Genomic DNA, 13,792 nt, shown 5'->3' with positions numbered 1-13,792 from the left:
CACGCGCGCGCCCTTTGACCCCAGCCAGGGGCCGCCCTCCCCCACAACCCCTTTCAGCTGTGCCCCCCCTCGCCCTGTGGGTGGGCTGCCGCCTATTCCCCCGGGCCAGGGCTGGGGCACAGCGCAAGGGGGAGGGGAGCCAGTGTATGGGGCGTCTCTCTCTGGGGATGTGTCCCATGGGTGGGGTGGGGTGGCGTGGTTTGTGGGGCGCTGAAGAAATCAGTCCCCTCCATCTCCTACCTCTGGAAAACGCCCAAGCCCCTGGAGAACCGCCGGCACCGCTTCGTGGGGGCCGGGACCCTCCTCTGTGTCCTCCTGTGGCCCGGTCCAAGGGGCCTGGGCCTGGCCGGGGCTGCATTGGACCCCGACCACCCTGGCGTGTGGACTCGCTAAAAATCGGCCATTAGATATTGGATTCCAGCTTCATTGAGGTCATTTCACTAATGAGTGCACCGGAAAGAGTTTCCTAATCCATCTGTGAGGGTGGCAACTGAAAGAGAATTTGAAAGCTGACAGAATAGGCGAGGGAAGGCATAGGAGATTTCCACACCCAGCAAGGAAGCCTTTCCCGAAATGGAAGAAAGAAACGAGCAAACAGAGACACCGGTAGCCCGCCCGGAAAAGAGTCTGCCCCCGAGAGAAAGCACCCTGACCAGGTTCACCCGTGGGTGGGTGGCGAGCTAGCGGCGTTCAGAAGAGCGAGGCCCGCAGTCTGTGCGGAAGACACCTGCACTCGGGTGTGTGTGGCGGCCCGATTCACAAGCAGCTCTAGATGTTAAACCAAGGAGAAGCCAGGGAGTTCCCAAGGCCCCAGGTGTCCTCAGCCCACGACTGGCTGCTGTGGGAATGCGAAGCCCGGCTCCTTGTCTCAGAGCGGGGTTCCCAGGAGGATCAGGCTGAAGCTGGGACTTGGCCTCAAAGTGTCCCCTCGCATGGCCACCCCCTTCCCCTTCCTGCTCCTCTACTCCTGGTGCCCCTCCATCCAGGGGCCAGACCTTAAAGAGTCACCGCAAGAGAATCCTGGTCCCAAAGGAGCCTTCTGGGGGACCGGTGCTGAGAGAGGTTGTGGGCATGGCCCGCTGGGGCTCTGCCCGACCCAGGGCTGAGAGATGCCACCTCCCAGCTCTGGGTCCCTGCAGGAAGTGTTGGCAAGCACAGGGCCAGTCCCCCAAAGGCCCAGGTGCAGGGAGCCCAGGCCAAGCAGCCTGTGGAAGAAGCCACTTGCCGTGCCACCCCGGGAACAGGACTGCAGGCCCCGGCCCTTCCCACCTCCTCCTCCTCCTCCTCCTCCCCCCCCCCGCGCCCCCCCCCCGGACATGGCACAGGGCTCAGAGACACCTCAGACTCTTGCTACCCAAGGTGCGAAGGGCATCAGTTGCTCCTCCAACCCCCCCCCGCCCAGCAGACCACGTTGTCCAGCCAGCCCCCGGGCCTCCCTGGGGTGCCCAGCACAAAAGTGCAGACACCCACCGGACCCTCAGTCTCAGCTTTCAGATGTTTTTGCCACTCTAAGGACCCGCAGGCCCGCTGGGCCTTCGGGCAGGACAGAGAGCCCCGGGATCCGACGTGGAGAGCTGCGTGTACGTACGTCCCCATCAGGAGGCGGTCCCCACCTCCGCGGCTCTCCCCTCGCGGGGAGCGGCAGCCCCAGCCGGCAGCCGCAGGGCATCAGGGAAGACACCAGGCTGGGCCCCCCGCGGCACAGCGGGGGCACGTCCCCCGCACTCGACTTAGGGAAGGCTGCTGGAGACTGCTGCGGCCACCCTGCTGCCGGGTTTCTGGAGGGCTTCCTGGAAGCAGCCTCCACACCAAGCCCTTGGAAGGCCCAGGCGACGGAGGAGCCGGTCAGGCAGGGGCCGAGGACGGTGAGAGGCCGGGCGGGAAGGAGCATGTCAGGCAGGGGCAGAGGACGGTGACAGGCCGGGCGGGGAGGAGCCGGTCAGGCGGGGGCCCAGGACAGTGACGGGCCTGGCCGGGGAGGAGTGCGTCAGGCAGGGGCAGAGGAGACGGGCTGGGTAAGGGGTAGAGTGACAGTTAGGGCACAATTCACAATCGCAAAGACGTGGAAGCGACCCGAGTGCCCATCCATCCAGGAGTGCATTAATAAAATGTGGCGCGTGGACACCACGGAGTGCCATTCGGCTGTGAGGAGCAGCGGTGAGAGGGCGCCTCTCGTGTTCTCCTGGCCAGAGCTGGAACCCGTTCCAGTAAGCCAGGTATCCCAAGAATGGACACACGAGCACCACGTGAGCGCGCTCACCAGCAAATTGGTACGAACGGATGGACACCTAAGTGGACGGAGAGGAATCACCTTCATCGGGTGGGTGTCGGGCGGGTGGGGGGAGGCGATGGGCATCCACATCCATTAGGAATGGGGTGGGTGCGCACCGACTGGGGGATGGGCGCACTTGAAGCTCTGACCCCAGGGGGGAGGCTTGGAGAGGGCAACTGTACCCGACCTTAACACTGGTACCCCCACAATACGCTGGAACAACATGAGAGGTATATGAATGAGAACACAGGGGGGAGGGGTGCACGGGCAACACATGTCACCTGAATACTTGTACTCCCATCATCTGCTTGAAAAGAGAGAGAAAAGAAAATGCAATCATAGAGGTAAGAGACACTTTTTAAAAATCATGAATCCGAAGAGAAAAGTAAAAGGAGGCCTGTGGAGCAGGTCTGGGTGTGACTCCGGATCCCCCAACATCAGGTGCCACCACCAAAGATTCCTGCGTGGAGCCCATAGAACCCCCAAAAGCAACGGGACGAGTTCTGGTCACATACTCCCTCAAAATGACATCCTGGCCTTCTTCTGGAACTCCCTCCCCTCTCAGACTCTCAAGGTTTTCTCCAGCGTGTCTGTTCCCACAGAGCAGACCTTTGGTCTGAGACCTGACAGTCCAGATGCCACGCATGCTGCCGCGTGGCGGCGGTGTCGCGGCTTGGGACAAGAGGAGGCCCCACGGTGCGGGCTGAGGCGCCAGGCAGCGCGGCGGGCGCTGAGGGTTGGGGTCACCCCCACCCCGGGCCGCCGCCGCGCTCCCAGAAAGGGGACAGAACAAGAGGCAAAAAAAAAAAAAAAAAAAAAAGAAGCAGCCTGTGGCCCCCGGTATTCCCAGGCAGTCTCCCATCCAAGTACTGACCGGGCCCGACCCTGCTTAGCTTCCGAGACCAGACGAGATCGGGGGCGTTCAGGGTGGTGTGGCCCTAGACGGCGGCGGAGGGCGCCCCTGCCCCGCTCAAGAAGCCGAGCCTCTCTGCGCTTTCCCGCCGCCGCCGCCGCCGCCTCCCGCCCCAGGCCCCGCGCCAGGCCGGGCCTGTTGAGTTCGCCGGCCGGGTCCCGTGGGCTCCCAGGGACGGGGGTGATGGGCGGGGCGGGGCGGGGGGCTGTCTCTCTATACACACACACACACACTCACACTCACTCACACTCACACAAGATGCGCCTCCACGGCTGGACTCGCCAAGGTGGAGCCCTCCCAGCCCCCCTCGTCTCCTCGCCTGGCCTCCTTCACCTACCCGCTGCCCACCCCCAGCGCGTCGCCGCCGCTGACGCTGACTGCGCACGCGCGCGCCCTTTGACCCCAGCCAGGGGCCGCCCTCCCCCACAACCCCTTTCAGCTGTGCCCCCCCTCGCCCTGTGGGTGGGCTGCCGCCTATTCCCCCGGGCCAGGGCTGGGGCACAGCGCAAGGGGGAGGGGAGCCAGTGTATGGGGCGTCTCTCTCTGGGGATGTGTCCCATGGGTGGGGTGGGGTGGCGTGGTTTGTGGGGCGCTGAAGAAATCAGTCCCCTCCATCTCCTACCTCTGGAAAACGCCCAAGCCCCTGGAGAACCGCCGGCACCGCTTCGTGGGGGCCGGGACCCTCCTCTGTGTCCTCCTGTGGCCCGGTCCAAGGGGCCTGGGCCTGGCCGGGGCTGCATTGGACCCCGACCACCCTGGCGTGTGGACTCGCTAAAAATCGGCCATTAGATATTGGATTCCAGCTTCATTGAGGTCATTTCACTAATGAGTGCACCGGAAAGAGTTTCCTAATCCATCTGTGAGGGTGGCAACTGAAAGAGAATTTGAAAGCTGACAGAATAGGCGAGGGAAGGCATAGGAGATTTCCACACCCAGCAAGGAAGCCTTTCCCGAAATGGAAGAAAGAAACGAGCAAACAGAGACACCGGTAGCCCGCCCGGAAAAGAGTCTGCCCCCGAGAGAAAGCACCCTGACCAGGTTCACCCGTGGGTGGGTGGCGAGCTAGCGGCGTTCAGAAGAGCGAGGCCCGCAGTCTGTGCGGAAGACACCTGCACTCGGGTGTGTGTGGCGGCCCGATTCACAAGCAGCTCTAGATGTTAAACCAAGGAGAAGCCAGGGAGTTCCCAAGGCCCCAGGTGTCCTCAGCCCACGACTGGCTGCTGTGGGAATGCGAAGCCCGGCTCCTTGTCTCAGAGCGGGGTTCCCAGGAGGATCAGGCTGAAGCTGGGACTTGGCCTCAAAGTGTCCCCTCGCATGGCCACCCCCTTCCCCTTCCTGCTCCTCTACTCCTGGTGCCCCTCCATCCAGGGGCCAGACCTTAAAGAGTCACCGCAAGAGAATCCTGGTCCCAAAGGAGCCTTCTGGGGGACCGGTGCTGAGAGAGGTTGTGGGCATGGCCCGCTGGGGCTCTGCCCGACCCAGGGCTGAGAGATGCCACCTCCCAGCTCTGGGTCCCTGCAGGAAGTGTTGGCAAGCACAGGGCCAGTCCCCCAAAGGCCCAGGTGCAGGGAGCCCAGGCCAAGCAGCCTGTGGAAGAAGCCACTTGCCGTGCCACCCCGGGAACAGGACTGCAGGCCCCGGCCCTTCCCACCTCCTCCTCCTCCTCCTCCTCCCCCCCCCGCGCCCCGCCCCCGGACATGGCACAGGGCTCAGAGACACCTCAGACTCTTGCTACCCAAGGTGCGAAGGGCATCAGTTGCTCCTCCAACCCCCCCCCGCCCAGCAGACCACGTTGTCCAGCCAGCCCCCGGGCCTCCCTGGGGTGCCCAGCACAAAAGTGCAGACACCCACCGGACCCTCAGTCTCAGCTTTCGGATGTTTTTGCCACTCTAAGGACCCGCAGGCCCGCTGGGCCTTCGGGCAGGACAGAGAGCCCCGGGATCCGACGTGGAGAGCTGCGTGTACGTACGTCCCCATCAGGAGGCGGTCCCCACCTCCGCGGCTCTCCCCTCGCGGGGAGCGGCAGCCCCAGCCCGCAGCCGCAGGGCATCAGGGAAGACACCAGGCTGGGCCCCCCGCGGCACAGCGGGGGCACGTCCCCCGCACTCGACTTAGGGAAGGCTGCTGGAGACTGCTGCGGCCACCCTGCTGCCGGGTTTCTGGAGGGCTTCCTGGAAGCAGCCTCCACACCAAGCCCTTGGAAGGCCCAGGCGACGGAGGAGCCGGTCAGGCAGGGGCCGAGGACGGTGAGAGGCCGGGCGGGAAGGAGCATGTCAGGCAGGGGCAGAGGACGGTGACAGGCCGGGCGGGGAGGAGCCGGTCAGGCGGGGGCCCAGGACAGTGACGGGCCTGGCCGGGGAGGAGTGCGTCAGGCAGGGGCAGAGGAGACGGGCTGGGTAAGGGGTAGAGTGACAGTTAGGGCACAATTCACAATCGCAAAGACGTGGAAGCGACCCGAGTGCCCATCCATCCAGGAGTGCATTAATAAAATGTGGCGCGTGGACACCACGGAGTGCCATTCGGCTGTGAGGAGCAGCGGTGAGAGGGCGCCTCTCGTGTTCTCCTGGCCAGAGCTGGAACCCGTTCCAGTAAGCCAGGTATCCCAAGAATGGACACACGAGCACCACGTGAGCGCGCTCACCAGCAAATTGGTACGAACGGATGGACACCTAAGTGGACGGAGAGGAATCACCTTCATCGGGTGGGTGTCGGGCGGGTGGGGGGAGGCGATGGGCATCCACATCCATTAGGAATGGGGTGGGTGCGCACCGACTGGGGGATGGGCGCACTTGAAGCTCTGACCCCAGGGGGGAGGCTTGGAGAGGGCAACTGTACCCGACCTTAACACTGGTACCCCCACAATACGCTGGAACAACATGAGAGGTATATGAATGAGAACACAGGGGGGAGGGGTGCACGGGCAACACATGTCACCTGAATACTTGTACTCCCATCATCTGCTTGAAAAGAGAGAGAAAAGAAAATGCAATCATAGAGGTAAGAGACACTTTTTAAAAATCATGAATCCGAAGAGAAAAGTAAAAGGAGGCCTGTGGAGCAGGTCTGGGTGTGACTCCGGATCCCCCAACATCAGGTGCCACCACCAAAGATTCCTGCGTGGAGCCCATAGAACCCCCAAAAGCAACGGGACGAGTTCTGGTCACATACTCCCTCAAAATGACATCCTGGCCTTCTTCTGGAACTCCCTCCCCTCTCAGACTCTCAAGGTTTTCTCCAGCGTGTCTGTTCCCACAGAGCAGACCTTTGGTCTGAGACCTGACAGTCCAGATGCCACGCATGCTGCCGCGTGGCGGCGGTGTCGCGGCTTGGGACAAGAGGAGGCCCCACGGTGCGGGCTGAGGCGCCAGGCACCGCGGCGGGCGCTGAGGGTTGGGGTCACCCCCACCCCGGGCCGCCGCCGCGCTCCCAGAAAGGGGACAGAACAAGAGGCAAAAAAAAAAAAAAAAAAAAGAAGCAGCCTGTGGCCCCCGGTATTCCCAGGCGGTCTCCCATCCAAGTACTGACCGGGCCCGACCCTGCTTAGCTTCCGAGACCAGACGAGATCGGGGGGCGTTCAGGGTGGTGTGGCCCTAGACGGCGGCGGAGGGCGCCCCTGCCCCGCTCAAGAAGCCGAGCCTCTCTGCGCTTTCCCCCCGCCGCCGCCGCCGCCGCCGCCGCCGCCGCCGCCGCCGCCTCCCGCCCCAGGCCCCGCGCCGGGCCGGGCCTGTTGAGCTCGCCGGCCGGGTCCCGTGGGCTCCCAGGGACGGGGGTGATGGGCGGGGCGGGGCGGGGGGCTGTCTCTCTATACACACACACACACACTCACACTCACTCACACTCACACAAGATGCGCCTCCACGGCTGGACTCGCCAAGGTGGAGCCCTCCCAGCCCCCCTCGTCTCCTCGCCCGGCCTCCTTCACCTACCCGCTGCCCACCCCCAGCGCGTCGCCGCCGCTGACGCTGACTGCGCACGCGCGCGCCCTTTGACCCCAGCCAGGGGCCGCCCTCCCCCACAACCCCTTTCAGCTGTGCCCCCCCTCGCCCTGTGGGTGGGCTGCCGCCTATTCCCCCGGGCCAGGGCTGGGGCACAGCGCAAGGGGGAGGGGAGCCAGTGTATGGGGCGTCTCTCTCTGGGGATGTGTCCCATGGGTGGGGTGGGGTGGCGTGGTTTGTGGGGCGCTGAAGAAATCAGTCCCCTCCATCTCCTACCTCTGGAAAACGCCCAAGCCCCTGGAGAACCGCCGGCACCGCTTCGTGGGGGCCGGGACCCTCCTCTGTGTCCTCCTGTGGCCCGGTCCAAGGGGCCTGGGCCTGGCCGGGGCTGCATTGGACCCCGACCACCCTGGCGTGTGGACTCGCTAAAAATCGGCCATTTGATATTGGATTCCAGCTTCATTGAGGTCATTTCACTAATGAGTGCACCGGAAAGAGTTTCCTAATCCATCTGTGAGGGTGGCAACTGAAAGAGAATTTGAAAGCTGACAGAATAGGCGAGGGAAGGCATAGGAGATTTCCACACCCAGCAAGGAAGCCTTTCCCGAAATGGAAGAAAGAAACGAGCAAACAGAGACACCGGTAGCCCGCCCGGAAAAGAGTCTGCCCCCGAGAGAAAGCACCCTGACCAGGTTCACCCGTGGGTGGGTGGCGAGCTAGCGGCGTTCAGAAGAGCGAGGCCCGCAGTCTGTGCGGAAGACACCTGCACTCGGGTGTGTGTGGCGGCCCGATTCACAAGCAGCTCTAGATGTTAAACCAAGGAGAAGCCAGGGAGTTCCCAAGGCCCCAGGTGTCCTCAGCCCACGACTGGCTGCTGTGGGAATGCGAAGCCCGGCTCCTTGTCTCAGAGCGGGGTTCCCAGGAGGATCAGGCTGAAGCTGGGACTTGGCCTCAAAGTGTCCCCTCGCATGGCCACCCCCTTCCCCTTCCTGCTCCTCTACTCCTGGTGCCCCTCCATCCAGGGGCCAGACCTTAAAGAGTCACCGCAAGAGAATCCTGGTCCCAAAGGAGCCTTCTGGGGGACCGGTGCTGAGAGAGGTTGTGGGCATGGCCCGCTGGGGCTCTGCCCGACCCAGGGCTGAGAGATGCCACCTCCCAGCTCTGGGTCCCTGCAGGAAGTGTTGGCAAGCACAGGGCCAGTCCCCCAAAGGCCCAGGTGCAGGGAGCCCAGGCCAAGCAGCCTGTGGAAGAAGCCACTTGCCGTGCCACCCCGGGAACAGGACTGCAGGCCCCGGCCCTTCCCACCTCCTCCTCCTCCTCCTCCTCCCCCCCCCGCGCCCCCCCCGGACATGGCACAGGGCTCAGAGACACCTCAGACTCTTGCTACCCAAGGTGCAAAGGGCATCAGTTGCTCCTCCAAACCCCCCCCCCGCCCAGCAGACCACGTTGTCCAGCCAGCCCCCGGGCCTCCCTGGGGTGCCCAGCACAAAAGTGCAGACACCCACCGGACCCTCAGTCTCAGCTTTCGGATGTTTTTGCCACTCTAAGGACCCGCAGGCCCGCTGGGCCTTCGGGCAGGACAGAGAGCCCCGGGATCCGACGTGGAGAGCTGCGTGTACGTACGTCCCCATCAGGAGGCGGTCCCCACCTCCGCGGCTCTCCCCTCGCGGGGAGCGGCAGCCCCAGCCGGCAGCCGCAGGGCCTCAGGGAAGACACCAGGCTGGGCCCCCCGCGGCACAGCGAGGGCACGTCCCCCGCACTCGACTTAGGGAAGGCTGCTGGAGACTGCTGCGGCCACCCTGCTGCCGGGTTTCTGGAGGGCTTCCTGGAAGCAGCCTCCACACCAAGCCCTTGGAAGGCCCAGGCGACGGAGGAGCCGGTCAGGCAGGGGCCGAGGACGGTGAGAGGCCGGGCGGGAAGGAGCATGTCAGGCAGGGGCAGAGGACGGTGACAGGCCGGGCGGGGAGGAGCCGGTCAGGCGGGGGCCCAGGACAGTGACGGGCCTGGCCGGGGAGGAGTGCGTCAGGCAGGGGCAGAGGAGACGGGCTGGGTAAGGGGTAGAGTGACAGTTAGGGCACAATTCACAATCGCAAAGACGTGGAAGCGACCCGAGTGCCCATCCATCCAGGAGTGCATTAATAAAATGTGGCGCGTGGACACCACGGAGTGCCATTCGGCTGTGAGGAGCAGCGGTGAGAGGGCGCCTCTCGTGTTCTCCTGGCCAGAGCTGGAACCCGTTCCAGTAAGCCAGGTATCCCAAGAATGGACACACGAGCACCACGTGAGCGCGCACACCAGCAAATTGGTACGAACGGATGGACACCTAAGTGGACGGAGAGGAATCACCTTCATCGGGTGGGTGTCGGGCGGGTGGGGGGAGGCGATGGGCATCCACATCCATTAGGAATGGGGTGGGTGCGCACCGACTGGGGGATGGGCGCACTTGAAGCTCTGACCCCAGGGGGGAGGCTTGGAGAGGGCAACTGTACCCGACCTTAACACTGGTACCCCCACAATACGCTGGAACAACATGAGAGGTATATGAATGAGAACACAGGGGGGAGGGGTGCACGGGCAACACATGTCACCTGAATACTTGTACTCCCATCATCTGCTTGAAAAGAGAGAGAAAAGAAAATGCAATCATAGAGGTAAGAGACACTTTTTAAAAATCATGAATCCGAAGAGAAAAGTAAAAGGAGGCCTGTGGAGCAGGTCTGGGTGTGACTCCGGATCCCCCAACATCAGGTGCCACCACCAAAGATTCCTGCGTGGAGCCCATAGAACCCCCAAAAGCAACGGGACGAGTTCTGGTCACATACTCCCTCAAAATGACATCCTGGCCTTCTTCTGGAACTCCCTCCCCTCTCAGACTCTCAAGGTTTTCTCCAGCGTGTCTGTTCCCACAGAGCAGACCTTTGGTCTGAGACCTGACAGTCCAGATGCCACGCATGCTGCCGCGTGGCGGCGGTGTCGCGGCTTGGGACAAGAGGAGGCCCCACGGTGCGGGCTGAGGCGCCAGGCAGCGCGGCGGGCGCTGAGGGTTGGGGTCACCCCCACCCCGGGCCGCCGCCGCGCTCCCAGAAAGGGGACAGAACAAGAGGCAAAAAAAAAAAAAAAAAAAAAAAGAAGCAGCCTGTGGCCCCCGGTATTCCCAGGCAGTCTCCCATCCAACTACTGACCGGGCCCGACCCTGCTTAGCTTCCGAGACCAGACGAGATCGGGGGCGTTCAGGGTAGTGTGGCCCTAGACGGCGGCGGAGGGCGCCCCTGCCCCGCTCAAGAAGCCGAGCCTCTCTGCGCTTTCCCCCCGCCGCCGCCGCCGCCGCCGCCGCCTCCCGCCCCAGGCCCCGCGCCGGGCCGGGCCTGTTGAGTTCGCCGGCCGGGTCCCGTGGGCTCCCAGGGACGGGGGTGATGGGCGGGGCGGGGCGGGGGGCTGTCTCTCTATACACACACACACACACTCACACTCACTCACACTCACACAAGATGCGCCTCCACGGCTGGACTCGCCAAGGTGGAGCCCTCCCAGCCCCCCTCGTCTCCTCGCCCGGCCTCCTTCACCTACCCGCTGCCCACCCCCAGCGCGTCGCCGCCGCTGACGCTGACTGCGCACGCGCGCGCCCTTTGACCCCAGCCAGGGGCCGCCCTCCCCCACAACCCCTTTCAGCTGTGCCCCCCCTCGCCCTGTGGGTGGGCTGCCGCCTATTCCCCCGGGCCAGGGCTGGGGCACAGCGCAAGGGGGAGGGGAGCCAGTGTATGGGGCGTCTCTCTCTGGGGATGTGTCCCATGGGTGGGGTGGGGTGGCGTGGTTTGTGGGGCGCTGAAGAAATCAGTCCCCTCCATCTCCTACCTCTGGAAAACGCCCAAGCCCCTGGAGAACCGCCGGCACCGCTTCGTGGGGGCCGGGACCCTCCTCTGTGTCCTCCTGTGGCCCGGTCCAAGGGGCCTGGGCCTGGCCGGGGCTGCATTGGACCCCGACCACCCTGGCGTGTGGACTCGCTAAAAATCGGCCATTTGATATTGGATTCCAGCTTCATTGAGGTCATTTCACTAATGAGTGCACCGGAAAGAGTTTCCTAATCCATCTGTGAGGGTGGCAACTGAAAGAGAATTTGAAAGCTGACAGAATAGGCGAGGGAAGGCATAGGAGATTTCCACACCCAGCAAGGAAGCCTTTCCCGAAATGGAAGAAAGAAACGAGCAAACAGAGACACCGGTAGCCCGCCCGGAAAAGAGTCTGCCCCCGAGAGAAAGCACCCTGACCAGGTTCACCCGTGGGTGGGTGGCGAGCTAGCGGCGTTCAGAAGAGCGAGGCCCGCAGTCTGTGCGGAAGACACCTGCACTCGGGTGTGTGTGGCGGCCCGATTCACAAGCAGCTCTAGATGTTAAACCAAGGAGAAGCCAGGGAGTTCCCAAGGCCCCAGGTGTCCTCAGCCCACGACTGGCTGCTGTGGGAATGCGAAGCCCGGCTCCTTGTCTCAGAGCGGGGTTCCCAGGAGGATCAGGCTGAAGCTGGGACTTGGCCTCAAAGTGTCCCCTCGCATGGCCACCCCCTTCCCCTTCCTGCTCCTCTACTCCTGGTGCCCCTCCATCCAGGGGCCAGACCTTAAAGAGTCACCGCAAGAGAATCCTGGTCCCAAAGGAGCCTTCTGGGGGACCGGTGCTGAGAGAGGTTGTGGGCATGGCCCGCTGGGGCTCTGCCCGACCCAGGGCTGAGAGATGCCACCTCCCAGCTCTGGGTCCCTGCAGGAAGTGTTGGCAAGCACAGGGCCAGTCCCCCAAAGGCCCAGGTGCAGGGAGCCCAGGCCAAGCAGCCTGTGGAAGAAGCCACTTGCCGTGCCACCCCGGGAACAGGACTGCAGGCCCCGGCCCTTCCCACCTCCTCCTCCTCCTCCTCCTCCCCCCCCCCGCGCCCCCCCCCCGGACATGGCACAGGGCTCAGAGACACCTCAGACTCTTGCTACCCAAGGTGCGAAGGGCATCAGTTGCTCCTCCAAACCCCCCCCCGCCCAGCAGACCACGTTGTCCAGCCAGCCCCCGGGCCTCCCTGGGGTGCCCAGCACAAAAGTGCAGACACCCACCGGACCCTCAGTCTCAGCTTTCGGATGTTTTTGCCACTCTAAGGACCCGCAGGCCCGCTGGGCCTTCGGGCAGGACAGAGAGCCCCGGGATCCGACGTGGAGAGCTGCGTGTACGTACGTCCCCATCAGGAGGCGGTCCCCACCTCCGCGGCTCTCCCCTCGCGGGGAGCGGCAGCCCCAGCCGGCAGCCGCAGGGCATCAGGGAAGACACCAGGCTGGGCCCCCCGCGGCACAGCGGGGGCACGTCCCCCGCACTCGACTTAGGGAAGGCTGCTGGAGACTGCTGCGGCCACCCTGCTGCCGGGTTTCTGGAGGGCTTCCTGGAAGCAGCCTCCACACCAAGCCCTTGGAAGGCCCAGGCGACGGAGGAGCCGGTCAGGCAGGGGCCGAGGACGGTGAGAGGCCGGGCGGGAAGGAGCATGTCAGGCAGGGGCAGAGGACGGTGACAGGCCGGGCGGGGAGGAGCCGGTCAGGCGGGGGCCCAGGACAGTGACGGGCCTGGCCGGGGAGGAGTGCGTCAGGCAGGGGCAGAGGAGACGGGCTGGGTAAGGGGTAGGGTGACAGTTAGGGCACAATTCACAATCGCAAAGACGTGGAAGCGACCCGAGTGCCCATCCATCCAGGAGTGCATTAATAAAATGTGGCGCGTGGACACCACGGAGTGCCATTCGGCTGTGAGGAGCAGCGGTGAGAGGGCGCCTCTCGTGTTCTCCTGGCCAGAGCTGGAACCCGTTCCAGTAAGCCAGGTATCCCAAGAATGGACACACGAGCACCACGTGAGCGCGCTCACCAGCAAATTGGTACGAACGGATGGACACCTAAGTGGACGGAGAGGAATCACCTTCATCGGGTGGGTGTCGGGCGGGTGGGGGGAGGCGATGGGCATCCACATCCATTAGGAATGGGGTGGGTGCGCACCGACTGGGGGATGGGCGCACTTGAAGCTCTGACCCCAGGGGGGAGGCTTGGAGAGGGCAACTGTACCCGACCTTAACACTGGTACCCCCACAATACGCTGGAACAACATGAGAGGTATATGAATGAGAACACAGGGGGGAGGGGTGCACGGGCAACACATGTCACCTGAATACTTGTACTCCCATCATCTGCTTGAAAAGAGAGAGAAAAGAAAATGCAATCATAGAGGTAAGAGACACTTTTTAAAAATCATGAATCCGAAGAGAAAAGTAAAAGGAGGCCTGTGGAGCAGGTCTGGGTGTGACTCCGGATCCCCCAACATCAGGTGCCACCACCAAAGATTCCTGCGTGGAGCCCATAGAACCCCCAAAAGCAACGGGACGAGTTCTGGTCACATACTCCCTCAAAATGACATCCTGGCCTTCTTCTGGAACTCCCTCCCCTCTCAGACTCTCAAGGTTTTCTCCAGCGTGTCTGTTCCCACAGAGCAGACCTTTGGTCTGAGACCTGACAGTCCAGATGCCACGCATGCTGCCGCGTGGCGGCGGTGTCGCGGCTTGGGACAAGAGGAGGCCCCACGGTGCGGGCTGAGGCGCCAGGCAGCGCGGCGGGCGCTGAGGGTTGGGGTCACCCCCACCCCGGGCCGCCGCCGCGCTCCCAGAAAGGGGACA

General features: G+C 63.7%; 3 pseudogenes; all 3 read right to left on the bottom strand.

Annotated features, from left to right (window-relative positions):
* Window positions 1-3,097: 3,097 nt before the first annotated feature.
* Window positions 3,098-3,216, bottom strand: LOC142876170 (uncharacterized; annotated as a pseudogene).
* A 3,445-nt stretch (window positions 3,217-6,661) lies between these two features.
* On the bottom strand, window positions 6,662-6,781 carry LOC142876226 (uncharacterized; annotated as a pseudogene).
* A 3,472-nt stretch (window positions 6,782-10,253) lies between these two features.
* Window positions 10,254-10,372, bottom strand: LOC142876301 (uncharacterized; annotated as a pseudogene).
* Between the last annotated feature and the right edge of the window lie 3,420 nt (window positions 10,373-13,792).

Source organism: Microcebus murinus, chromosome 14, assembly GCF_040939455.1.
Source record: "Microcebus murinus isolate Inina chromosome 14, M.murinus_Inina_mat1.0, whole genome shotgun sequence".
Taxonomy (NCBI): Eukaryota; Metazoa; Chordata; class Mammalia; order Primates; family Cheirogaleidae; genus Microcebus; species Microcebus murinus.
This window is presented reverse-complemented; position numbering and strand designations above follow the sequence as displayed.